This window comes from Lagopus muta, chromosome 3 (assembly GCF_023343835.1).
Source record: "Lagopus muta isolate bLagMut1 chromosome 3, bLagMut1 primary, whole genome shotgun sequence".
Lineage (NCBI taxonomy): Eukaryota > Metazoa > Chordata > Aves > Galliformes > Phasianidae > Lagopus > Lagopus muta.
In genome coordinates, this window is record NC_064435.1 from 76,887,527 (window position 1) to 76,914,344 (window position 26,818).

A 26,818-nucleotide genomic window follows, 5' to 3' on the forward strand; every position below is an offset into this window, starting at 1 on the left:
ACAGCCATTCAGAAGCATATTGTGTAAGACTGGGGAGAAGAAAGAATATCACACAAGAATTTTGCTGAAAAACACTGGACTAACATTGCCCATAAATCAAATGAAGCAAGACAGCATATCTGTAGATCAGTTACAGATCTGTACTGAACTTCTAACGGGCCTATAGTCACAACTTCTTTTATTACTCTTTTGGAGAAAGATGAAGACAAATGACTGCAAAAAAGACCAACAGACATACTAGACAACTATTCAACGTGATTACGAAAAATCAGAATACTAGGAAAGATTGTTGAATATATGTGTTGTTTTCAAATAAACTTCTCATATAGATTCATTCATTAGGATCTTGTTCACTCACTGCTCTTGAAGTTTAATTGTCTGTGCTAAATGATCATTCATCTAATAAAGTTGAAAGAAATTTCCCTTATGCACTTTAGATATGAAATAGTAGCATATTACTATGTCATTGTCCATCTGTCTCGATTGTTACCGAATTCTCATCCAAGATATATAATTGCTTTGTGTATTACAGCAAAACTACAGTCAACTCGTGCTGAAGAATCAAGTTTTTCTTTCCCTTAAATCATTATGGTTATGAGAATAACATCGTATAAAATGAATAATAATACAGTGAAAATTTTGTTTCATCAAGTAATAAACATTTTCTTTATGAAAATAAACATTTCTTTTCCTTTTAATTTTGAAGATAATTGATTCTAACAGAAAAAAATGCTAAATCCTTTCTTCAAATTGATGTTTAAGAAAAATTCATAGGAAAATAAAATGTTTACATCTTGATTCTGCTAGAAAACCAACAAACAGAAATTCTACTCCTGACTTTAATTTCATCAAAGTCCAGTAATTAATGCAGAAAACAAATGAGATTCTTATATTTGCTCATAGCTCTTTTTGCTTGACGAAAGGGCTAATGCTTATTAAACCCCCTAAAGCACAGTCAAGCACAAACATTGCCAGAAATAATCTCATCAGCATCTTTCTGCAAATTCTGTATTCATCCAAAAGACACTTTCTAATACAAGGTATTTCTTGGATTATTGCAAAGCTCCTGGTTTGTCATCCCTTGTGGTGCAGTCCCACTCCCTCAGAACTACTTCTGTTTCTTGAAAGTTTATTGCATGCTCTGGATCTTGCAGTACTTTTGGGATTGTCTCAATACAGATTCAGACTGGACTGAAATGAGTTGTGCTGGAGTCTCCCCAGTCTCTGAAGCTAGTTTTGGTTGTGAAGGAAAAGCTTTACAGATAGAAAAAGCTTCTTTAAGTTACTAGTTCTGGACAGGCATTTTCAGAAAACTTCACACTAGTTTAAATTGGATTTTTCATCAGCAAATGCAACATTGACAGGAATGTGGTAAACAGAGCTGGTAAGACAGGAAAAATGCTGTTTCACTGAACCTGAAACATTCTGACACATCAGTTTTGATAAAATTTTTGTCAGAAGGAATAGGTAAAAGAAGATTCATTACTTTCTTAAGCACAGATGCAATAAACAGAATTGAGGAGTAGTGGGGAGATCTAGTCTCATGTTCCCTCTATGACTGATTAGTAGACATCTGAAATGAGAAATTCTGTTCAATGGGAAATGAACTACTGCATCAGAATTCTCTCTACACTACAAGAGGAAAACTGTGCCCCAGGAAGTGTCCTTTGGAAAGGATTTTCTTCATATTTCTCTCTTTTTTGAAGTTATTGTTTTTTATTACCTTTGTATCAAACCTGACACAATTTGCCCTAGGTATTTGTACTAGGCTCTGATTCACACTAGGTAGAATGGTTTGAAAGCACTGAAATGGATTTTCTTGGGACAACATTAAGCCAGACACTGTAGTTAATGTCACTTAACAGAAACAGTCTAGAATAAGTTTGAAGCTAGAAAAACTAAAATCAAGCAACAGTTTCTCAGGATCAGCATTTGTGCTGTTCCTGTTTGTCCACACTACTTATATAGCCACAGTCACGGGTTGTTGGGACACAAAAGCTCTTCTCATTTCAAAATTATATTTGTGCCTCAATTGCGCTTTGCTACTTAAAAAAGTAATCTTGGAATATAAGATAAAAGGAGTATATAATATGGTCTGTACCAGTCACCGAACATGCAGAGTATTCCCTTTCAATCTAAAATTCTAGCAGTGTTGCAGCACACATCTGCTGTTCAGTTTGGACACGCACAGTTATTTGCAGCTCAGTTTTTTTCACAAGGTCACTTCTACAGATAAATAATACAAAACATACTTTGCAAAACAGTGTGTTTGGTTTATGGAAACGAAAGTAAATTGATTCATATGAAGCAATCACTTGCATATATGAAGGGATTTCCAAAGAATTGTTCACAGAAAACTGAATACATGCAAACTGCAAACACATTTTCAATGTACAGTCATGTCCATGGCATGTATTTTCCACTTGTCTCATTCTAAAACATAGAATATAACATTTTGAATTTCTGGTGCAATTTGATGCTCTTGTTCACTGAGCATCTAATTTAGTGAGGTGATAAACACCACCTGACAGAACAGCCACAGCTGCTACTGAATCTTCAAAGCAGGGCTGCAGTTCAGCTACTTGAAGGAAGCTCTCACTCAGTTCAACTCAGGTACATCATACTAAGTTTCAAAAGCAGTGTAAGAGTCTTCCTGCAGAAATTCATAATGCCACCACTTCTCTCACAGTGAGAGGAAATTGCAAAATGAATGTAGGCTGAACACAAACATTGGAAGTAATGTACTCAGTTACATTTTCACACTGGTCACATCTCTAGGTCTAGTCTAAGGCCATGCAAACAAAAAGTAGCATTTCCTGTTTTATAGTTCATAAGCTATATATTTCTGTCAATAAATACTATTTCAGTCATAATTAAATTTCTCCTACTTCCACTTTGTATGGGAACTACTGAGTCACAGCCTGAACCTGTGATTGATCACCTGAGGCAAGCCATGAGGCAGCCAGAGGAGCACAGGTGAAGGCAATTCAGCTGTGCTGCCGGAAGAGGTGGAGCCAGGCTCCAGCCCTCCTAGACCTATTTAAGAGCTGGCTACCAGTGGGAAAGGATCTTGTCTGGAGATTTCTCCTTCTGGTGTTTTGTGGTGAGCCTAGCATAAGGGTAAGCCTTCTATTTATTCTCTTTTGTTTTCATAGTTCACTTCGCCTAACTCTCTTACTTATTTTGTGATTGTAACATCTTAATGTTAAGAGGCATTGCCATGATGGTACAGCAGCAGGGAGCAGTGCTAATTGCTGGGTGTTGTAAGCTACACACACGCTACTAAGACCACAGGTTGAACTTACCTGCTCTAGATGATTTCCAGAGGTCCCTTTCAGCCCCTGCAATTCTGTGAAAAGGGAGCAGAGGATTCAGGTTTCCCTAAAAGGATACAAGAGGATCCCACATAGCTATACATGGCCTTGAGGTGGCTGATCTTCCGGCCCATGTTGTGAGAGGCAGCAAAGAAACATTTGTCACTGTTTTAGTTGGCCTGGTTATTCCTCAGTTGGTAGCAACAGTGTAAGCATTGTCAATTTGGACCCCACCCCCAAAATCATCAACCATAACACAGTCGATTCTGTCTGTGAATGCACAAAGAAATTACTAAGTAGTTCTGATCTCTCTTTTTTAAATCAAGGAGAAAAGAATAAACCAGAACTTCTTTGAACTCCTCTATCTCATCTATTATTTTACAGGTTAAATGTTTATTACATTTACAAATGATTTACTGCAGAATTTTTCCCCAAGGTATTTGCAAATTTGATGTCACTATGAAAGATTAATGTGTGTTTAAGCAAACTGGAGTAGCCTAATTGAATTACTTAGGACAGTTCTTAAATAATGTTTTACTGACTGCTCAGCAATTAGATGCATTGCCTTGAGAAAGGTAACCTAACATGTGGTATTGTGGATTTCATTTGACAAAAACGCATTTATTTTCATTCCCCTGTCACTTGCTTTTAAAAGCTCCAGGTGTACATTATAGTTAGAGAAAAGGTTGTGTTTTTTTTGGTTTTTTTTTTTTTTTTCTCAGGGAGGATGGAGGAGGATGGGAGAGGGAGATGAAACACGTATTTGATGTGAAGTATTATTGAAGTGAGAACACAGAATATTGAGATTCTGGGGGTACCAGCAGCTCCCTCCAGGGGGAACATGGGGTGCCCCTGAATGGGTGAGGCAGGGCCAAGCATGCAGAACTCATCACAGTGCTCCATTGGAGTAGTGCATCTGGGCACCAGGGCAGCTTCAGACACCTCTACAGGGATGGTAACAAGCCAAGCCATGGATGCACAGGTGAGTCTGGCTGTGCAAGGTTCATAGGCAGACAAGGCAGGAGGGAGCTGGGGCCCAGCTCTGCTTGCTGCAGCCTTGTGCCTGAGTGGGGACAAGCAGTGCTGGATGTTTCCTGTGGCCATAATACAGAATAGAAGGAAAAAACAAATAATTCACTGGCAAGCCTACTATTTTTGTGTAATGACACCTGAAACTAGTCATTAATTTCTCTCTCATTAGTTCCATATAGAACAAAAGTGTAACTGTGACCATATATGCTTCATACTGGCACTTATGCTATCTTACTATTCTGGCAACAAAGCCCCTTCTATTAGTCAATGAAAGACAAAACACTATTCTGTACCTAACACTGACTATTCTCCTTTTGAATTGTCTCAGTTTGTCTAAAAAGTAGCACTACACAGCAACAGAAGGTGATGATGGTACCTTCTAGAAGGATAGGAGCACATTTATAAAGGTATTCATCAAGATCTGGTTTAGAAAGGGATATAGAAGAAGGGAAGAAAAAAAAAAACCTCACCCCTCTAAAAGCTAATAAAGTCTCAAGAATAGCACAGTCTCCAAATAGAAATACTACTCTTTTGGCTGTTAACCCTTAAACGAAGGTGAGGAGAGGTGGACCCTGGGTGTTCACATCACTTGAGCCTATGCTCCCTGTGTTAGCCATGTCTTCTCACCTGGTGCTCAACCACTGGTTCAGGCTGTGACCAAGGAATTCTCAAACAAGCACCAACATATTTTCCAATGTAAAACAAGATCAAGCATCATTCGATATTTCCATCAGATTTTTGTCTACCATGCCTATTTATTTATATCTGGAAATTAAAACAAAAAAAATATATTTTACATGTTTGAATATACTTCAAGTGTTGAGCAAATAACTTTCTGTTCCTTCTAGACTCAGTGGTGTTATTGATTTCAATTGCAATTGTTTTTAATAGAACTGTACATGCAGTTCAGAGAACATATAGCAGTCTATTCTAATTTAATTGGAAGCCAAGAAGTTTGTCAAATCCATATGGAATCCAGAGCCTCAACTGTATTTGGATAAAAAGAATATCAGAGTGAGTAGGAAGGGATACAAACATTCCCCAAGGTGTCTGATTTATTTGTTGGAGAAGAAAGTGGAGAAGAAATCAGAGGATCAGAAAGTGATGTTAGCCTACTATTAATATGGTCTGGGACATAGGAACAACTGGGGAAGTGTTACAATCTTTTATTACCTGTTATGAATTTTTTTTTTTAGTACAGACATAGTAAAAACATGCAATTAATTCATGTGCATCTGAATATGCCAAGCATGCATTCACATTTATTTGCTGGCTTCTTCTCTATTTTCACATCTAATTTACTAATTGTCTCTTTTACAAATTTTTTAACATGCTAAATATATCAAAGCTCAGTTTAATCAGATACTCTTTCATTATACGGGAAGACACATGTATCTCACTGGACTGACATATGTCAAAGTGCTCAGGCAAGCAAGAGAACAAGTGATGAGTTGCTGACAGAGGTTACTAGGCAAGAAATGCAGGGAGTCATTGTTGTATCATTTGCAAGAACAATATACCCATTTCATCAAAATATTTACAAGACTCACTTTTTTGACAACTCTACTGCTCCATTCAGATTGTAGAAAGCGTGTCACAGGAAAGACGAAAAAAAGCCCTTTCACTACTTCTACCTCATATATATTCTTTCACTTTTCATTTTCATATAGATACCTTAAATCACTGCTTTCTATACTGCAAATACCGGTATCTAGATGTAGAAGATACCAGACCTATACACTAGGAGTTTTAGGAAACCTGAATCAGTGGACACTTTTCAACAAAACCTGAAAAAGTAGAACATATACCATGTTGTATAAAGAAAAATCTTCTAATTCTTAGGCAGTCTATCAATGAAATTTCAGAGTACTGTTATCTGTTGTAATTTCTAAAGCAACAGTATTATTCTACCTCATTTTGTAGAAGTAAAGAAGAAATCTAAAAACTACAGGAGAAAAAAAAATCTGTAGTAAGGATACATAGATGATGCTGTCTTAGGGTTGGGAAAAAAATAAGCGTGAGATTTTTTTTAATAATAGATTTTTTTTTTCAATCTACAACAGCTAATGAAACAGTAAAAGATTCATTTCCCTCTGTAAGATTTCCAGTATATTTCTCTAAAAAATGTTCTTTCTGTTTCTTCTTTCCCTAGTAAAAATAAGAAAAATAATTCCTCTATTTATCTTTCTCAACAGAAGGTTGAGTTCTGCAATAAAAGAGAAATTGTCAATCCTTACTGTTTCACAGTTGCTCACAGGAATATCAACAGTGAACATGTGTGCTCACAACAGGAATCAGAAGTTGATTTAAAGATATGGAAGCATTTTTCATTCAACCAGACATTTTAGTCTGGCATATTCAGAAATCCAGTATTTGCAACCAAGGACACTATCTTATGTTAAAAATACTTGCTTTCAGTTAGGAACATGAGAAAAGCTCAGAAAAGCTACTTGCCAGAACAGCCATATCTAATAAAAACATATGAACTGGGTATCTGGAGCAGCAGTGAACCCCTCACTGTGATACAAAACTCTGTGGCCAAAATAGTATTAAAAAAATAAAAAAAAATACTCTGTGGGCCAAAAATAGTATTAAAAAAAAAAAAAAAAATTACCAGTGGTAAATGAGAGAAATAAATTACTTAATATTAACCAGCACTTCTTTTGCAAGATGACTGAGAAACACCTTTCTGCTTTTGATGATTCAAAATTGTCAGAATGATGAAACAGATGTCAGCCAGATCTAAAAAATATGGGAAGTTAGGAGAGTGTTGTAACATACTATTATTTGCAAGGAACAAATGGATATTCAAAGATACTTATGCTTTGTCAGACCTGTATTTTCTATGCATTTTTAAGTTTCTGAGTTCCTAGCAGTTGGCACCATTGCTTAGGAAATTGTATTAAATGTATTCACTGACGTTGGCAGGAAAAAAACAAATGATACTGATTCAGAAAAAAAAATATCAAAAAGCATTCCCTGAAACTCTGCACCAAATTGAAAATCTAATAAATATAGTGTAAAATGTAGCCAAAGTCACGTTTTTTGTTTCAAGCGGCTTTCTTCTTCTTTTATGTAAAACTCAGAAGAACTTCTCCCTAGCATTAAGCACTACTTCACACTGGATTCACAAGTGTTCAGCATTGGTTTTGCAGGTGGTATTTAATATATTAAGATAATAGAAGTCCTGAGTATCAGACTTACCAACATTTTGTTAAAATCATGAAGTTCTGCAGCAGTAAGCACAATATCCCAGGTGTGGGAGAGGCAACTGTTAACCTTTCAAAAAGTTTAACAAAGCAGGAGCTTGACATGCTGTGCTCAGAGTATGTTATGCCTTTTACAGCAGGGTTAAAAATATTTTTTCAACAGAATTATAGTAACTTTCATCTACTGTGTAAGCAGTAACAATTTATTTCTATCAAGCATTGGCTTGCACTAGCACGAACAGCATAAATAAATATGCTTTTATCTGAGTGGTTTCTTACATTATGTGTTACTTCTGTGGTCTGGCCTATTCTGCTGATTCAAAGTAGCATCAGGACCCCAGTTTTTACACAGCTCCATCAGAAGCTCCTGGAAGAAGGCTCAGCATTATTAGCAGCTGCTGTGAAGTGCATACAGCAGTCTATGAATTTCAGTGGAGGTAGAGCTTAACATTTCATAGATGCATTTTGTTAGTTTAATGAACTGGGATAAACATCTTAAATATCTTGGTGAGTCACATTTCTTAGGTGGTCTGATAGATGGAAGCCAACAGAAACTGCTGGGCTGCTAAGGATGAAAATCTAACTTTTAAAAAGAAATTCCTCTGATAAATTTCAGTGAAAGCATCAAAGTGATGTATTTGGTGAGGATGTTGTCACTGCGGTGTAAGGTTAAAGTACCACTTATGTGAGTACTTTCAAAAAGTGATTGTTAGACTTACGAAGTAGTGCTTTCTTCCAAAGACCTCTCAATTCTCTGTCTTCTTCTTTGAAATGAATTTCTACATGCCCCTCCTTTTACCTACCATCAGTGAGTGACTTTGAATCCTATTAATTCTTTTAATATGCTTGCAGCATTTGTTTTCCTGACCTGTTCCCTGTCCCCGAAATACCTTGGATAACAGAACTATGCTTTCACCTTCTGCTTAAGTAAGCTTGCCACTTTTATTTATACAGTGACAAAAGATTGGGGTATATGTAATACATATGTGTATATATGTGTAGGCTGCAGGACATTTATCATTCTCAATTCCTGCAGAGTTTCAACTCCATTAGCTTTTTCTGACTCTTCAGTTTCTCAGATTTGCACACTGATTTCAAAGAGCATGAAGTCATTGTTCTTCTTATAAAATCAGACCCCATAGTTCAAGTTCACTTAAGCTGCTAGAAGAACTGAATATGCTGTTATTAATGATTTTAAAACATATTCAGTAGCTCTGTGGCAAGATCAAGAAGAATTCTTGAGTCACTCCTTTTTCTATTGAAACCAGGAGTCCATAATAAAACAGTGGAAAAATCTGCACTTGGTGATATATAGTTTTACAGACAAAAATGCATGATAATGTAATACACTAGATGTAATTCTTTGCTAATGATTTTAGACCAACTCTTTAGATGATATAAATCACAGTATCACTAATAAAGTTCATTTATAGTGTCAACTTGGACCTGCAAGTCTAACCCCTTGATATAGGTAGCTAGATTTACGAATAAAAATATTTAAATATAGTTTATTTTTCTGGCTAAAAGTGATGGTTTCTGCCAAAACAATTTTATATGGCCAAATCTTCTCAAACTCTAATGGTTTTAATTCAGTTATTACTTTCTTTATTACCAAGTATAAATCAATTTCTGTTTAAAGTTTTTATTAGTTTGGACTGTAAAAACTCCATTAATGGATCATCCTCAGAGAAGTCATATTGGATTAAATATTTTACTCAGAAGAAATTCTGAAAGCTAGATACAAAATTATTTTGCACATAAATCAGTAATTAGAATAATCACAACTTATCCAGTTGGGTATTTCTTTTCCTATTCCAGTGCAGGACAAATGGATTTATGTATTATTTCCTTAATTTAATTGAATAATGAAACACTAAAATACACGTAAGTAAATATCCTACCCACATATTATTTTTTCATTATTATAATATCTATATGATTTTACGATGTTCACAGTCAACTCATTCCATCTGTATCCATGGTGAAGAGATATTTATATCTTTTCCAGGATTAGGAATTCCTGGGCAAATGCTGTGTGATATTGTTGAAGGAAAGATCCAGTCTTCTACCAAATATAATGGGACATCTGCAAGTCTATATGCTCTTGCAGTGTTCCTGGGGAGGGATTTGGTCTTTAAGACATGTAAATAGAGCTTGTAAGTAAAAACTAAATACAAGTAAATATTACTATACATGTATATATTTCAATTATCAGCATTTGTTGTTTCATGACATTATTTTATTTCACTGTATTTATTATTTTGTATCAAATTTTGTATTTTTGCGTATCATTTTTCTGTAAGTGAAATCCAAGATCCTTTGATTTTCAGCTATATTCAAATATAAGCAGTAGATCTGAATCCATTTATTTTTTCTGTTCTCTTAGTATCCGTATTCCTTTGCTCCCACTCATCTGAGGAACAGTTCTAATTTAAATGTGACTGAAGTCCTTAAAGAGTAAGGCACAGGAGAAATCCAGAATGACAACCTACAGTTAGCCTATATAGTTAATAGTGCCTGACTGCAAGCTGTCTTTCTGAATATCTTTACTCTTTCCCTGTTTATAGCAACATGAGAAGTTCTTCAGAGTGTTTAGTTCATCTTTTTGATTATTTAATATATCAGGTGTCCCTGCTCTCCCAAATAACCTGTCATGCCTTTTTCTTTATCTCACAGCACACTAACAGATGCCTAAGATACAGCCCCAAACTAGTTTTCCAAACTGCACCAAGTTCTACATAGTTCATGGCTGGTCAGCACTCTTTTCAGCTATTCATCCTTTGACTGACAAGCTCCTTAATTTTCTTTTTAAGCTTCCAGGAATAGCTAACAGAGGAACACCTCTCTTGCTTCCTTCCCTGGTTGTCACTAACTGGAATTCTAATTCTTCATGCTGAATAGTTCCATGTACTCAGTGCTGTCCATTAATTATTTTTTTTACTGACTCCCAGTTCTGCTAACCTCTCTCTCCATTCACCATTTCAGAACTTAACTTCAGCTCCTATCAAACCATTCTCTGTTAACAACTGTTGCTGTCTCACTGTAGAGAGCCTCTCAAAGCCCTGACTTCTCAAACTAAATGATCACGAGTACATGCGTCAAATGAATTTCATTCCCATTTGAGATCTTGTCAAGAGGATACCGTACATTTTTTTGTGAGCTTCCGTGGCCACAAGACATTATTTCAAATGCAAATAGTCATTTGCTTTACTGTAGCTCTTAATTAGTATGCAATTAACCTGGATCTGTCATTACTGCATAGCTATTATTATTAATTATTCTATGCTAGCCAGGGCAGCTGAGTTTCTCTTATGTTTCCTTAAATAGCAATAACAGTAGATTTCCAAGCACTTAAAAAAGCCAGACTGTGCTCAAACTGTTCATATTCTCTGACCCTTAGGGAAACCTAATTAGAACACTTGGAGAATTCCAAATGGAAAGAAGGAGGGTAGCAATTTAAAATTAAGCATAAGCGTTTGTCTCCAAGAAGAGTTCAAAGAAAGTTCCAGTCTTTTGTGGCTATTTAGCATGGTCTGGCTTACTTAAACAAAATGTTCCACAAACTGAAGAAAACCTGTTAGAACATAATATGTATTAGACAAAATGTGAAAACACAGTAATAGAAAGGCATCCTAACAGCAGATTCTGCAGAGCACCAGTAGTCACCTATTTTCTGTTCTTTTTTCACATTAGATGCTTGGGTTTCAGAGAAGTTTATCACAACTGCTTTCATTCTTGACTGGATCCATATCTTGCCCAAAGTAGACAAAAGCTGAAAAGTTATTTTTTAGTTCCATATTTAAAATGAGTAAGATCTAAACAGGATATAATTACACAACATATCAAATCTGTATATTGTGACCCAGATTTATACCTTCAGTCTGAAATTGCCATTATAATATATGCAGACATTATCTCTACTTCCCTAGACATATTTAATAGGGAATAATGACTCATTAGCTATTCTGAATAATTTCCTTACACAATATGTGACTATGAAACAGACAAATAGTAAATGGGAGACTTGGAGTCAAGACAACAGAAAACAAAATGGTGTTAATCTTATAATTCCATAGGGAAGACGTGGTGGCTCGAGCCTCTGGCTTTGAGTTACAAATTTCTAGTTGGAAGAAGCAAGTTGAGACTGTGAGAATATGGCCAACGCTATGAATGAAGCAGCATGCAAGAATACCTCAACATAGTCTCAGCTGTTAGCTCCTGAGCTGAAAGCATTACAGCTGTATTGTGCTCATGCTCTATGCTCGCTTGCTTGTGCTTCTCAGAAGAAAGTGCAATTAACCTAGCTGTAACCCTGCTCCTTTGAGAGTCCTACCTTTGCACAGCACCACAGGGGAGATTTGTGCCCTCTTGCCACTAGTCAGCTCATCCATCCCTGACAGAGCACTGCCTTGAGCAAGAAGACATTCTCAGCTGCCATTAGTTACCATTTCCTGCACATTACTTATTATTGGTCATGTCAGCATAGAGTCCTCATAGATCCATTTATTAGTAATGTTTCTTCTCTTTTGTATAGTCTCCAGCCATGAGAGAGGGGATGAAAGAAGAAAGTCTGTGAGAGTTCAGCAAATAGCAGTGGCTCCTCTCGCCACACTCTGAAATACGGATCCCTGAGAAAAGCTCAATTTTCAGGTAAACTAGGAATATACTGGTTTTAAACCAAACATCTCAGTACATCAATATATAGTTACAGTTGGACCTTAATGAAACAAAATTTTAAGAAACAGTGACTAAACTTCAAAATAGCCATTACCAACATTGATGCTATGCAGATGGGATATACATATTAACTCTTTTTAAGTGCACACAGAAGCAACTATTTCAATTCAGTATTTTTATTAAAATATTAGGCTGAACATTAGCATGTTGTGTTATATCTTTTAGCTTCAAGATGTGGATATTTTATTTAAAAAATATAGCAGAAAATAGGAAAACATTCTGTACTGAAGATGGGTGTTCATAGAAAGCAATGTCATTTCATGCTACACCCTTTGCAGAATCATAGAATGGCTTGGGTTGGAAGGGTTCTTTAAGGTCATCTAGTTGTAACTCCCTGCTGTAGGCAAGGAAACCTCCCACAAGACCAGGTTGCACAAAGCCCCACCCAACCCAGCCTTGAATGCCTCCAGCGTGGGGCATCCCCAGCCTCTCTAGACAACCTGTTCCAGTGTCTCACCATGCTCACAGTTAAGAATTTCTTCCTAATATCTAGTCTAAATCTACCCTCTTTCAGTTTAAAACCATTTCTCCTCAAACTGTTTCTACATGCCCTTGTAAAAAATCCCTCCCCATCTTTCCTGCAGGTCCCCTTGAGATACTAGAAAGTCACTGTAAGGTCCCCCTGTAGCCTTCTCTTCTCTGGGCTGAACAGCCCCAACTCTTTCAGTCTGTTCTTGTAAGGGAGGTGTTTCAGCCCTCTGATCATCTTTGTGATCCTCCTCTATATCTGCTCCAACAACTCCATTTCCTGTGTTGATGGCCCCAGAACAGTACACAGCACTCCAGGTGGGGTCTTGCAAGAGCAGAGGGACAGAATCACCTCCCTTGACCTACTGGTCACAATTCTCTTGATGCAATCTTGGTTGCCCTTCTTGGCTGCAAGCACATATTGCCAGCTCATGTTGAGTCTTTCATATACCAGCATCCCCAAGTTGTTCTTCTCAGGGCTGCTGTCAAGTCACTCTCTGCCCACCCTGTATTGTGCTGACCCAGATGCAGGACCTGGCACTTGTCTTGTTGAACTTCATGAGGTTGGCATGGTTCCACCTCTCAAGCCTGTCCAGGTCCCTTTGGATAACATCCCTTCTCTCTAGCTGTCAACTGCACCACTCAGCTTGGTATCATCTGTAAACTTCCTGAGGATGCACTCAATCCCACTGCAAGTTTCCAGGCCAAGCAGATGGTAGGTTAAGAAGATCTTCTATACTTGCATAATGCTGTGAGCATATATTTCATTTTACCATTTTTATCAACATGAGGATATAGACAAGAGAGAACAATAGCAAGCAGCTCATGCCATACCATCTTAAACTAGCAGAACTGTGTGCTAAGTAAATATGAGATAAAGCCCAAAGATGATTTAATGTGCAACCTCAGAAAAACAAGTATTTTAACTGGATGAAATATTCACAAAAATCATGGTCGCTTTTCTTGTACTAGTCTCTGAGGAATTATTACTGAGTTTCAAATAAGTTCATGGTGTATGATTAAAAAAAAAAAAGGCCAGTTGACAAAAGTTTTTTGTTTTTGTTTTTTTTTCCTCAAAGAGTATTGGTAAGAGAATTTTTTTGTTTTGTTTTTTTTTTCTCTCTTATTTCCTGAGCCACTTATTAGTCTTAATATTTAAGTAAAACTTTTATTCAAAACAAAAACAATAACAGGGAAGAGATTCAACAATATGATTCTAAAGAGTCAGTTTTCTAGCACAAATCTTCAGTAAAAGATATGAGGATTTCAACAAAAGTGTATCTTTTTTATCTTTCACTTCTGAAAATATCTTTCTCCCAGAATCCGCACAGCATTTTCCAATTATGTACCAAGGTCATATTCAACTTACAATATCTGACGACATGTTTCTGATAGCAAATCCCTGAAGTTTGCACTGGCATTTCATGTCAGTATTGAAATTAGAATACGGTGCATTATTTTGCTCTTGTGGTTTCTGATAAAATAAGCAAAAACGCATTAAACTGTATCAAAATCTCTGCAGTGTTGTGGGATCATCAGAGACAGGACCATAAACCAGGAGTTTATTTATTTATTTATTTATTTTTTGCAGAAAATGATAGTAATTAAATATGTGTATATATATGTATATATGTATAATTCAGGTTTGACAGGCAATATTGCGAAATTTAGGGAAAGTGCTTGCAGATCTGTTTACCTGCTACGTCATCATTTTTATTATTTTGAAAGGTGATTTTCTCCCTGGTTTATTAATGAACATTAGGTCACTAGATAACTTAATGGTCAGAAATCTATTCGTCCTCCTTTCATGAAAAATATGTTAAAGGGAGCATGGGATATGAGATATCCAGAACAAGGTTTGTACATTCCACTGTACAATCACTTTGCTTGTTTTGGAGCATAAAATATGCTCTTACATACAAAGGCAGCCACAGGTCCACCTTCAGAAAGCCCAGTACAGCAGGAAACTAGAACTGTCTCTTGGGAATTTTCTGTTTTGCTTTTGCCAGCTCTCTCCTTAAGCACTATTAGCAGTGTAACTCCTTACAAAATTTGCTGCCCAGTATGCCATGTAGCAGATTTTAAGTCTAGAACTGACCCAGCTTCAATCCATTTGAAACCCTTTGAAAGCATGAATTTCAATTCTGAGAATATTCTTCTATCCACTTTTCTCCCTCCACAGCCCCTTGCTGACAAACAGCCACTTCAGGGAATGGTACGTGGCCCTCATTAAAAAGTCCATGACGGAAAACTGTGGCAGTTAGTGATCTTCTGACCCATAGCCATGATATGTCTCCGTAAAAAAAAAAAAAAAAAAAAAAAAAAAAATCTGTTATTCTAACTTTATTTGTTGAAGAGGTGCTTTATTCTTAGGTTTCTATTCAGAATATTAGCAAACAATTTTACTCTGCAGGCGTATTGAAGACAGGATAGGATAAATCTAGAGTAATTGCTTCATTTCCTATTTATTGACAAATCTGGTGAATCTTCACCTCTAACTACAATATGGAAAAGTGATAAGTTTATATTGATTAGTATGCATCAAAGGCTAAATGGTCACTCTAAGAACTTCATTTTCAGTTCCACTAGCATAAACACAAGGAAATCTCTTGAAAAGCAAAAGTCTGTATATAATGATACACTCCACATTACTTGTAAGAAGGCAGGAAGGAAGGAAGTGGAACCACTGTAGTTTCAGTTCTCTTCCAATGAAACAGTTTTACTGGCTTTGCTGGTGTTAGTCTTGATAAATAAGATATCTATACAATGAAGATATCCGTATAATAATATAAAATGATATCTATAACTGAATTATCCATAATTAAGATATCTATATTTTCTTTGGAAAACGAGTAATAACTATTTATAAGATGGTTTTGGAAAAAGAAGTTTTTCACAGAATCACAGAATTGTAGGGGTTGGAAGGGACCCCCAGAGATCATCGAGTCCAACCCCCCTGCCAAAGCAGGTTCCCTACAGTCTTGAACATCTCCAGAGAAGGAGACTCCACCACCTCCCTGGGCAGCCTGTTCCAGTGCTCCGTCACCCTCACTGTAAAGAAGTTCTTGCGCATGTTTGTGCGGAACTTCCTATGCTGCCGTTTCCAGCTGTTTCCCCTTGTCCTGTCTCCACTCACCACTGAAAATAGTCTGGCCTCGCCATTCTGCCCCCTACACCTTAGATATTTATAGAATATCTATTTTACTAGATTGTATATAAAAGCACACAAAGCTTTCTTTTAGACCATTAAATGCTTTCAGAAAGGTGAAAAATAAATTAAAATATGAGTGTGCATATTCTCGGAGAAATTAAAAAGGGAATATTATGCAGTCTCTTCAGCTATACTGGACAATTTGAATAAATAATTGGGGAAAAGTTACTTTACCCCCCTATTTTCTGTAGCTTGTGTTTACACAAAAGGTCGTGCCAAGGCTTGAGTAAAACCCAGCTTGCCTCCTGTCTGTGAGCTTCATGTCTTTTTGTGTTTCAAGGCACAGGCAGACCTGTGTGATGTACCCACAGTGCTGTAAGAATTGTTTGAGCTTCAGCTGCCTTTGAGTATCTCTGGTCCAATAACTGACAGTTAAGGAGAAGCCTTGCAACCAGCGCATCTGCCTGTGACTGCATACAAAGGACAGAATAAATGTTCATCACTTACAAGTAACTGTATTTTTGATTCATCATTTTTACTCCTCCAAGCATATTCTGGCATTCATCTCAAGCATCTAAATTAACATAGACTTGTATTCATGCAGTGAATTCTTGAACCCGGCTCAATCTACCCAGAAGGCTTATTTTGGCCTGCATTCAAAACATTAAAAATGTATCCATTGACTTATGTGGCATATTATGAAAACCCAGCACAGAATGCCATTTGACACATCAAAGTGACATGCAATTTCTCCTAGAAGGTAAAGAAGTCTGACTGAGAGTCTTTTTGCTGACAGATAGGAATTGGTTCGATTGAGAACAAAATGATCAATGGCATTTTTCCTACAGGGGTTGAGTTTTTATGAGTTTCTTACTAAAAATTAAAACCCTCATGCAGAATGAAATAGTTTCAAAAATTACTAAAATAAAACCCATTCCCTATTAAACACAACTAAAGTTTCTTGTCCAAAGGCAGTGATTCTTTGACAAAATATTCTACATTTGTTATTCAGAAGAGCAAACACAGTGATCTAACAAAGTCATGAGTTTACACTGAGAGGAAGCCTATTAGCACCAGCACATACTGTCTCGTATGATCATGCAGTTTTGTACTTCATGGAGATTTGTTCAACCTTGACTTAATGAATGTGTCTAGCTTTAAAATATACTGCTGTGTGGGCTCTATAAAGTCTTATGAGTTGTACTGCAACTATACTACACAGCTGTACTTGATCAGGGTTGAAAGAATTAAAAGAGTACCATGTTGACTTTCTTTTCTGTGAGGTACCTCTGGCTGTTATTAGTTGAAGTAACGTCTTCCTAAGCAGATATCATTTAATATTTGAAAAATGAATAATAATTTATTGTTACTGTTTTCTAATTCTGTGTTTGTTTTACAAACAATCTTCCAGCTACAAGCAGCTTAAGTAGCTAAACTAACAGTGGCTAATAAACACTGATAATTAGCACATTACTTTGGCATTACTTAATGTCAGAGTTCACCTGATGTTTATCACGTTATTGAGACAGCAAAAGGAGGAAGGCAATAAGTCTTCACCTTGCCTCTTCAGGAGTTGCTCAGAAATCACAGAATAGGAATATCCTGGGACATTTCTTTTTCAATAGAATTTACTGCATTTGAAATTATTAACACAGAATGAACCAAAGTAATCTTTGACAGAGAGAATGAGAAAAAATAAATGAATAAATAAAATAAAAAATAAAATACTTAAAAGCATATAAAACTGTGCCAAAAGTTTTTATACCGGTTTTGCTTTTGAGGTCTCATCTAAGATGCAAGGCTGAGCCTGGAACAAGTAAGTGTACATGATTTAAACTGTACATTTTAACTCCTGTTAAAATACATTCTTTCTGTATTTCAGCCACTGTCATGTCAACTAGAAAATGGAAGTGATAGGAAAATAGTTACAAATAAAAATCAAGTTGACAAGCCTATTTTCATGGAATTTGGTGGTGGTTTATTTTTCTGCACTATCATTCAAAACCAATCAAACTGATGAAATATTTTCTGAATTGTAGGTGGTACTACATAATGGCTTATTGCACATGCATATAATGTTGGTAGCATCTCCTAAATATGGAATAATCAAGCATGTGTGCTTCTTCTCAGGCTCCTTTTATTTCTCAACCTCTTTATTCATATGTGTGCTTTTTTAATATGTGTGTATTTCTCTCTCCTACTGTAAAAAATTGTTCCACAGTTGAATACACAAAATTAAATCACTTAATGGATTTGTGGTTCGGTTGATTGAGGATCCTGTGTGTCTCTGCACTCCTGGCAGCCATCTTACTCAGCCTGTTACTGTCACTCACTGTCATTTCCACTTGGCTGGCATGTGTGACAGGTCAGATTACAGGATGTGCTCAAAATATGATTTGAAAGAGAGGACTGTGGTTCAGATACTGATGGGTAGTACTCTTCTTGCTGAAAGTGTCTGAGATCTTTATAAACGCATGCTTTCCTCAGGCTGTTTGGGGAATCAGTGGAAGAAACAATGGTAAATAAAAAGCCCATCTGTCTACAGTTACTAATAGTGCTATGCTTTCTAAAATTTGTTCTCACTACATGGGTACTGTGAAGGATAGGAGCTGGTTTACCGACACAGGATTATTTATATATAATGAGAATTTTTAAACCTCTATAAAACTGCACAGTTGTCCACCTAGATATTCTACTTTCATTTTTTGTTCTGTCTACTCAAATAATTTCAGAATTTGGAGTGCTAGAGTTAGTTGTGTAGCCCTTCTCTACTTCCCCTCCTAGACATGTCCCATTTTCCTACAAAACAGCTACAATTTTACATAGGATGCGAAGTTCTTTTTTACAACAACCTGGTGAAATAGCTCAAAACATTTATTATGTGTGCTAAACTAAAGGAAGGGAAATTTAAATAAGATGTCAGGGGGAAGTTTTTTATTGAGAGAGTTGTGAGGTGCTGGAACGGGCTGCCATGAGAGGTTTTGGATGCCCTGTCCCTGCAGACATTCAAAATATGGGGCCCTGGGCATCCCGATCTAGTACTTGACCAGCAGCTGGCAATCCTATCAGAGACAGAGGTTTGGAACTTGATGATCCATGATATCTCTGACTCAGAAGAACATATCTCAGAAATTTCAGAAGTTTCAGGCAATGCAGTGGTGTGACTCTAAATATATGTATAAAAACAAAATAAACAGATGCTGGTATGCTGATAAAAGGAAGGAAACAGTTTAATTCTGTATGAAAATACAGTTGTTAATCGAAATGTTGACATCTCAAGGGATTTGTACTGTTTGGCTTTTCCTCAATACAACTTCAGAAAAAAAGTACTAAAATAGGATATGTACTTTTGTAAAAAAGATTTCTGAGTCTCTCTGGAACTTTGTAGTTCATTCCATTTGAAGTCTGAAGCCAAACTGATTGGCAGTGCAGCATACAGTGTGAACAGGGATGAAGTTGGCCAAGATGTCCTTGTTGTCAGAACACAGATAATTTATCCTGTCATGTCAATATTCTAGGGGAATAAAAGTGAATAACATAGAATGGATAGTGGTGAAAATCTTGATGTATATGTATATGTATATGTATATGTATATGTATATGTATATGTATATGTATATGTATATGTATATGTATATGTATATGTATATGTATATGTATATGTATATGTATATGTATATGTATATGTATATGTATATGTATATGTATATGTAGTAGGAGGATTTTCAAAACTTGACAAACCTGACTCATCTGTTCCCCAGTCCTGGTAGTTTTTGTTGTAATCCAGAACAAGCGTTTAACATGTTGTAAAAAGAAAATAATTTTAGTATCCTTGGCTTTGTAAGAAGCATCATATATTTATACCTTTTATCTTCCTTTATAAAGAACTTAGTTTGGATTCTTCAGATCATAGTGACTATAACTTCCACTATTTTCACGTCAACAGAAGGCATGGTTTAAACAAATTGGACTTTCCTTCATATCTGTATAGATTGAGATTGCTACTATGATTTCTAGAACCATTTTTATGCTCTTCTTGCGCACTTGTAATGTACAATAAATCAAAATGTTATTCCACCAAGCAGCTAAATTTCTCCTGCTAAAATAATTATTTGGGAAGTTTTGAAATGCACTATAGAGAACATGCAGAAACTTATCTTCCATTATACATAGAAAACCATTTCTGAGAATTCTTTCAGGAAATATTCAGCTTGTTTAATCATTTTAAAAGTTTGCAAAAAGAAAGGAAGGAAGGAAAGGAAGGAAAGGAAGGAAGAATAATACCTTACAGTACTGAAGCCTAACTGAAATTTACAAAAAGGCCTAGTCTCTGATGCAGCTTTTTGCTCTCTGATGGTTTGGTCTCAGGAAAGGAATGAAAGAGAAAAGAAACAACTAGAATTTTATGTGGCTAAATAAGGAGAGAAAATGTGAATTATTTATGAATGCTAAAACAATTTTAGAAGAAGAAAACAACTTTAAAAATATTTGTAAAGTCTAATTTGAAAAGAATAGATAAGGTGGTACTTTTCTTTACTTATGCTGACCTTATACAAAAGAACATTTTTCTACTCAGAAAGATTCTAAGTATGTCTTCCTCAGAATGTTTCTGATCTTGTTCCCATTTCCCTGCATGACGTCTTCTTGTCATAGAAATCAAGAGCTTCTTTTCTCCATTCAGATCATGTCTTTCAAAGTCTCACATGCTTGTCCTGGGCTCTGGAGAATACAAATGTCCTAACTGATGCTTCTGCCTTAGAGAAGAGGTGCCAGTAAATATTTCTGAGGCTCTATTCATTAAGCTGTGACCTGGGAGTGTGAAGAGAATGTAAAGGAGCTGAGCCAGTGCCACTTACACGCTGCTTCCACATCCCAGTGACCTCCTCATACTCATTCAGTCAAAATTCAGAATTAGGTGACTGACAAAACATCAGGGAGAACCTATGGCACTTATTCCAGGTACATACTGGAAAACTTGAACTGTCACATAATTTTTCCTTAGAAGTCTCTCCACAGAATCTTTCCTTCCCTTAAAAATAGAGAGCTTAGAGATAAGGAGACTGATGTTTTTATAAGGCATCTTCAACCCATGCCAGCTTTTCTACATCTAGAAGGAGAAGCACATTAGCTTTTGGAAAGATTTTGGAGGAATGCAGGAGAGGAAAGAATTCTTCAGAAATTGAAACAGAGATCATTATTTCGGGTATCAGATATGAATATTTCAAAGCAAATGGGTTTAGGAATATGCTATTATTAGCAGCATCATGTCACTTGCCTACATGAAGCTTTTCACCTCCATTTCATGTAATACAATATGATGAGTTACAGCAAAAATTCAAATGACACTTGTAATTTTCTCCCTTCTGGTATGGTACATCATAGGAGTCTGAAACAATGTATTAGTACATTAATAAACAGCAAATTGATACTTGCAAGAAGACAGTAATTTCATTAATAGTAATCTCTTTGCTAAGACATAAAATTTGCTTTCTACTTCTCTGCCTTATATTAAAGATGAAACAGAATTCTATTATTACAATTATTGTACAGTGAGAAAATTGATAAGAGTCTTTTCTTCTGGAAATATCAAACCTTACACTTTTTCTCTTTCAAATCTTGCAAGACTGTTTTACAAAGGACTTCAAAGGGGGTAAAAAAAAATTATTACAATCAGACAACTTATGCTACTTGGATGCTCAGAACTTTAAAATATGATCTAACTTATTTATTCAGTTATTTTCTAACAGGAGCAAAACTTCACTATTTTGTATAATTTATCATGAAAACACAAGTTAAAGGCCTGTTAAAATTGTGATTTCCTCTTGAAAGTAATTAAAGGCTTAGAGAAGAGGTGCCAGTAAATATTTCTGAGGCTTCACAAAATTAACTTCCAGTGAAATTTTAAAATACTGCCACTTCCTCTGCCAGCTCACTGCCTCATCTCGTTTCATTCTCAGGTTTGTGAAACTCAAGTAATCCACTTTCATGTTGAGATAGACACCAAATTCTCAGGAGAAACGCCAAGAACATTGGGTACTATTTTATAGTCTTAATCTGGTGTTCAAGGCCAGGTTGGATGGGACCCTGGGCAGCCTGGTTTAGCATTAAACGTGGAGGTTGGTGGCCCTGCATGTGTCAGGGGGGTTGGAGATTCATGATCCTTGAGGTCCCTTCTAACCCTGGCAATCCTGTGAAAGCCTCTCACTGCAAGCCTCACTCTGTCCCTCTATGTATATGACTCCTTGGCTCTCATCCAAAAAGGTACTTGTTTAAATTAAAATAAGAATATTCTTCCTTTTTTTCCCCATGGTTTATGCCTTTGGCTAAGTGCTTTGAACAATCAGGTCCTACAAAAGGGCTTCATAAACTTAGGATTAGTGCTGTAAATTTTTAGAAGACCTTACAGTCACACAGTTCACTTGACAAATATCTGCAAGATTCTGCTGGATATTTCACTTTGTGAGAGTCAGATTCCCACTAAATGGAATGTCATAATCAATAACATCCCTGTGCAAGTAACTGCACTGAATACATATGTGTTCCTTCTGCCACCCTTAATGCCATTCAGAAGAGGAGGTGCTGGTGGGGAAAGGAACCTGACAACTGCCTATGCCAGTAAGTGAAAGAAATCCCAGTGCTGGAACTTCACTGCGTAAATTGGGAAGCTCTACAGCTGTGCTTGGGAACTCTGGAGCTTGGCTAGCTAGTACACTCCTGGACCATGCTGCTCATGATGGCTCACTGACCATCCTCGCCAGGCAGTCTGCACCCAGCCATCTGTTTTCCATGCTGACATAGCTAATGGCACATGTGTGCACTGTTCTGTGCCAACTGCCTTCAGTGAAAAGGACTGGTCCTAGGCATATTCACTTTGCTTATGTGGATGTAGCCTCCAATCCTCATATATAACATAGCTGAATTTAATTTAATGTTAAAAAAAAAAAATTTCTCTCAAGCTGTTTCCTCATTCACAGAAAAATGGTGGAAGTAAACAGGTCTCAGAAAGTATGCAGAATGTATACAGTGCTGATCACAGAATCTTAGAATCATAAAATCATAGAATGACTTGGGTTGGAAGGGATCTTAGGGATCATTAAGTTCCAAACCCTTGCATAGGTAGGGTTGCCAGCTGTCCTACTAGAGTACTGTATTACTAAGTACTAGATTAGATTGCCCAGGGCCCCATCCAACCTGGCCTTAAACACCTCTGGGGACAGGGCATCCACAGTCTCTCTGGGCAGCCTGTTCCATCACCCCACCACTCTCTCAGTCCAGTCTGACCTTGAATATCTCCAGACATTCACCACCTCTCTGAGCAATCTGTTCCAGAACTTCACTGCCCATATCACAGCCTTTTTCGTATATCCAATCTTAATCTCCCATTATAACCTGAAACAATTCCCCTTCTTCTTATGTTCTTCTTACAGCCCCCGTTTAGATACTGAAAGACTTCTATCAGGTCTCCCTGGAGCCTTCCCTTCTACAGGCTGAACAGCCCCAATTCTGTTAGCCTGTTCTTGTAGGGGAAGTATTCCACCCCTTGGATCATTTTGTATAGAACTTGCTACTAACACATAATTATTTAGTAAATAATATGACCTTGGCATCAATTATCCCTGGATTTGCTCTTGCGTAATGTCCGTAGTCCATTTATGTCAGATTTTCTCATGGGAGATAAATGATTCTGTTTTCCATTGCACATAAATCTATACACGAACATGATTTACATGGATTTAGAGCATCCTAAGTAGGTAGAGATGCATTTAGTTTAAGTAAATGTCATGCTATGTGACTCTTTTCCCAATGAAATTATGAAAAAATAGATGGAGGTGAAAAAAGTCAATCAGTCTTTACATACTGATCTCCAATTTCCCTTTAATTACGAGAGGCTGTGTTGACAAGGCACAGAGCATTCCCAATGAAGCAGTAATGATGTCTCCAGCCTTTTTTTTGGACCACATCCTTGAATCTTTCTGATAATCTTAAGCCTTTTTTTCCCGAGGTGGAAAAAATCCCTCATTCTCCATCACAGTATTCAACTGCTCCATCTTGCAGGTTCATAACTTTGCTTTTGTTTTTGTTTTCTTTCATTTTCCTATGAAGTAGCCAGTATCATCCCTGTACCATTCTCATTACAAAAAAATAACCAAACTTATAATGTCCTTCAACTTCATCAAGAGCAAGTTGTCAGATGAGAAAACCATTTTTCTCATGAGAAATTTTCCTTCAAACAAAATGTAGTCATGGCTCCTTGAGACTGCTAAGTATGCCAGATTCAAGAACATTTTCTTGAGATTTTCATAGCAAATTAAATATTACTTTCTGACAATCAGTATGCAGTATTTCCTAGAATCCCTAGTTCATTCCTCTTAGACAGCAGAACAGAACAAATCCCATAGCCTTTTGTTCTGTCACATTAGCAAATATTCTCTCTATATCTAGGAAAAATAATTCTCTTAGTTCTGCTTTTACACATTTGCTTTAGTAGACAACATTTTAAATGAAAACATCTGTAAAATTGTTATAGGCCATTGATACTCATGAATATCATTTCATCATATCAGTAATATCAGTATGTTCATTACTGTAGGAAAAGAAGAAAATTAAAACTGCTTGTAGTACATTGGTCAGTACACAAGTGCAGTTTTTTCAGAAGGCTGTTTTTGTTTTATTTCATATTTAAAACATATTTTCAAAATAATCATCTTGATGCATCAACAAATAGATCTTTCTGATGCAGTATTTCAGAATTCCATGGGGGTTTTGACAAATCCATTCACATGCTTGCCAAATCTGTTACTTTACAATACCACACATCAGAGGAAGAGTTTAATGGAAATGCTAATGCTGTGTCTTTCTGTCAACATGTTTGTTCATCATCATAAGAAAAGCTCATACAGATATCAGCATTCTGTATCTTCTAGTTAACGTTATTTTAAATCCTGGACCTACAAACAATTTCTGCAAGTGATCATTTCACATCCTGAATTCAAAGGAACTAGTCATTATTTAAGGACTTCAAGGACAATAAATTCTGAATTACCAAGTCACCTCACAGAAGTAGGGATGACGTCTCAAAGGAGTCCCACAAGCTCCAGGTTCTTGGTCCTCTCATTTAAGTTCTTTCAACTGTAAAGTACTTAAGCAAAGCTTTTGAAATGTTACTATTAATATTTTGTACCTTGCAGTACAGAAGTCTTTGAATACATAGTACATATACACTAGTTTTATTCTAATGATATTTAAATAGACAGTTGCTGAAGTCTTTAATGATTGTTTCCACTCTGGCAAAAAATCTCACTCTCTTTGACCAGTTCAAATATAATAGCTAGCAATGAGGGGAAAAAAAATGCTTTTACCCATCTGAAAAACAGCAAAGTAATGTATTAGTTATTTTAAGGGATATATGGAAAATTGAGGGTTCAAGTGGGAAAGAGAATATTTTAAGGTATCTAGAGAAAACTATCAAAGATGGCACTGCAACTATGCAGCTGAGAAGATTTTCAGATTATTTCATAATGTGAACATCCTAACACTAAATTTAATGTATGTATGACGGAAAACTAGTATATCTCACAGATTCATAATGAAATAAAGAGCTAGCCTATTAAATCATGTGGGAATCAAGGATTGTTTTGCATTACCTCCCAAATGTACTTTTTCAATAACTTTGTAATGTTCTATGCTGAGAATGTTTAGCCTTTGGAGTCACTCAAGTTGCACATTTGAATTGAGCCTTCAGCAGTAGCTTGCTTTTCTTCTTTAACTGCAGATGAAGGCAGCTACAAACTCAACTGCAATCAAATGTAGGGACAAGCCCCTCATTTCTCTGCTTCCCTTACTTCCTTTGCCAAAATGTCTAAGGACATGGGAATTGTCCTTCAAATTTCCACAGAACAGAGTTCTTGACTTCTCTTAATCCAGTGCAATTATAATGCTTGGAAAGCATTCTTACGGCATCTTAGCAATCTTACAAGCCATCGTTACAGTGCTCATCTAAACATGTGTATTATGTAAATAAACACATAGGTCCATATATTCAGTGTGTAAGATACTATATGTAAAAATGTGCCTGTTTAAAAATACGGAATAACATTAATCTCCTCAATTGTATTTATTTATTTATTGTCACTGTAAAATGCCATCAGCACTTGTATTCTGCAATTTATTTGAGTGTCAAAATGGACCAGCTCAGATCTAGGACCAATGACATTTAGAAAGACATCATATCCTTGCTAAATGTTCACAATTATCAGCAAGATTGTAATTCAAACCTGAATTCTACTATTCCTACTTTTGTTTTCTGACATTTTATTTCTGCTTCAGTATTACAACAGAAATATCATAAACTACACAGAATGGTAGCATGAATCCTTTTAATTCCCTTTTCTAAGGTGTGTTAAATAATTAACGTATTTCCAGCATTTCAATGACATACTAAATCCTAATTCAAGCACATCTGCTTTTTTGTATTGAAAAATACAGACTCAGATGTTCACAAGAAGACATAATTTATCTTAATGATGACAGCATATTTGGTGCATTTCTATATGGCACACTGGGGGCAGCAGTTGCATTGCAAGCTAACTATATAACTTCAGAGTCACAGGGAATACAGAGCTTGAAAGCCAAGGAAAAGCAGGCAGATAACAGGACTACAGACAAATATTTCATGGGTCAGTGTCAATAAACTGACACTGGCCTCTGGTCTGAACTGCGTATGTCCGGATAGAATCATCATAAAGAGCACACAAAGCTCTCCTTTTTCACCGAAAACACAGCAGGGAGAACTGAAGATACATCAGACAGATGGATTAAGTGAATAACTGTCTTTTAACTATGTTTTTTACCAAAGGTTGAGATGCTATTTAGGAAAAAAATGTGAAGCTGCAGCACATGGAAGGGGG

The 26,818-nt window shown here is 36.3% G+C and overlaps 1 long non-coding RNA gene across 1 annotated transcript; it reads left to right on the forward strand.

Annotated features, from left to right (window-relative positions):
• The first annotated feature begins 3,090 nt into the window (after positions 1-3,090).
• LOC125690902 (uncharacterized) lies at positions 3,091-9,592 on the forward strand. Its single transcript, XR_007375826.1, has 3 exons — positions 3,091-3,120; positions 8,408-8,482; positions 9,564-9,592. It is a non-coding gene; the product is annotated as an uncharacterized LOC125690902 (long non-coding RNA).
• Positions 9,593-26,818: the final 17,226 nt, after the last annotated feature.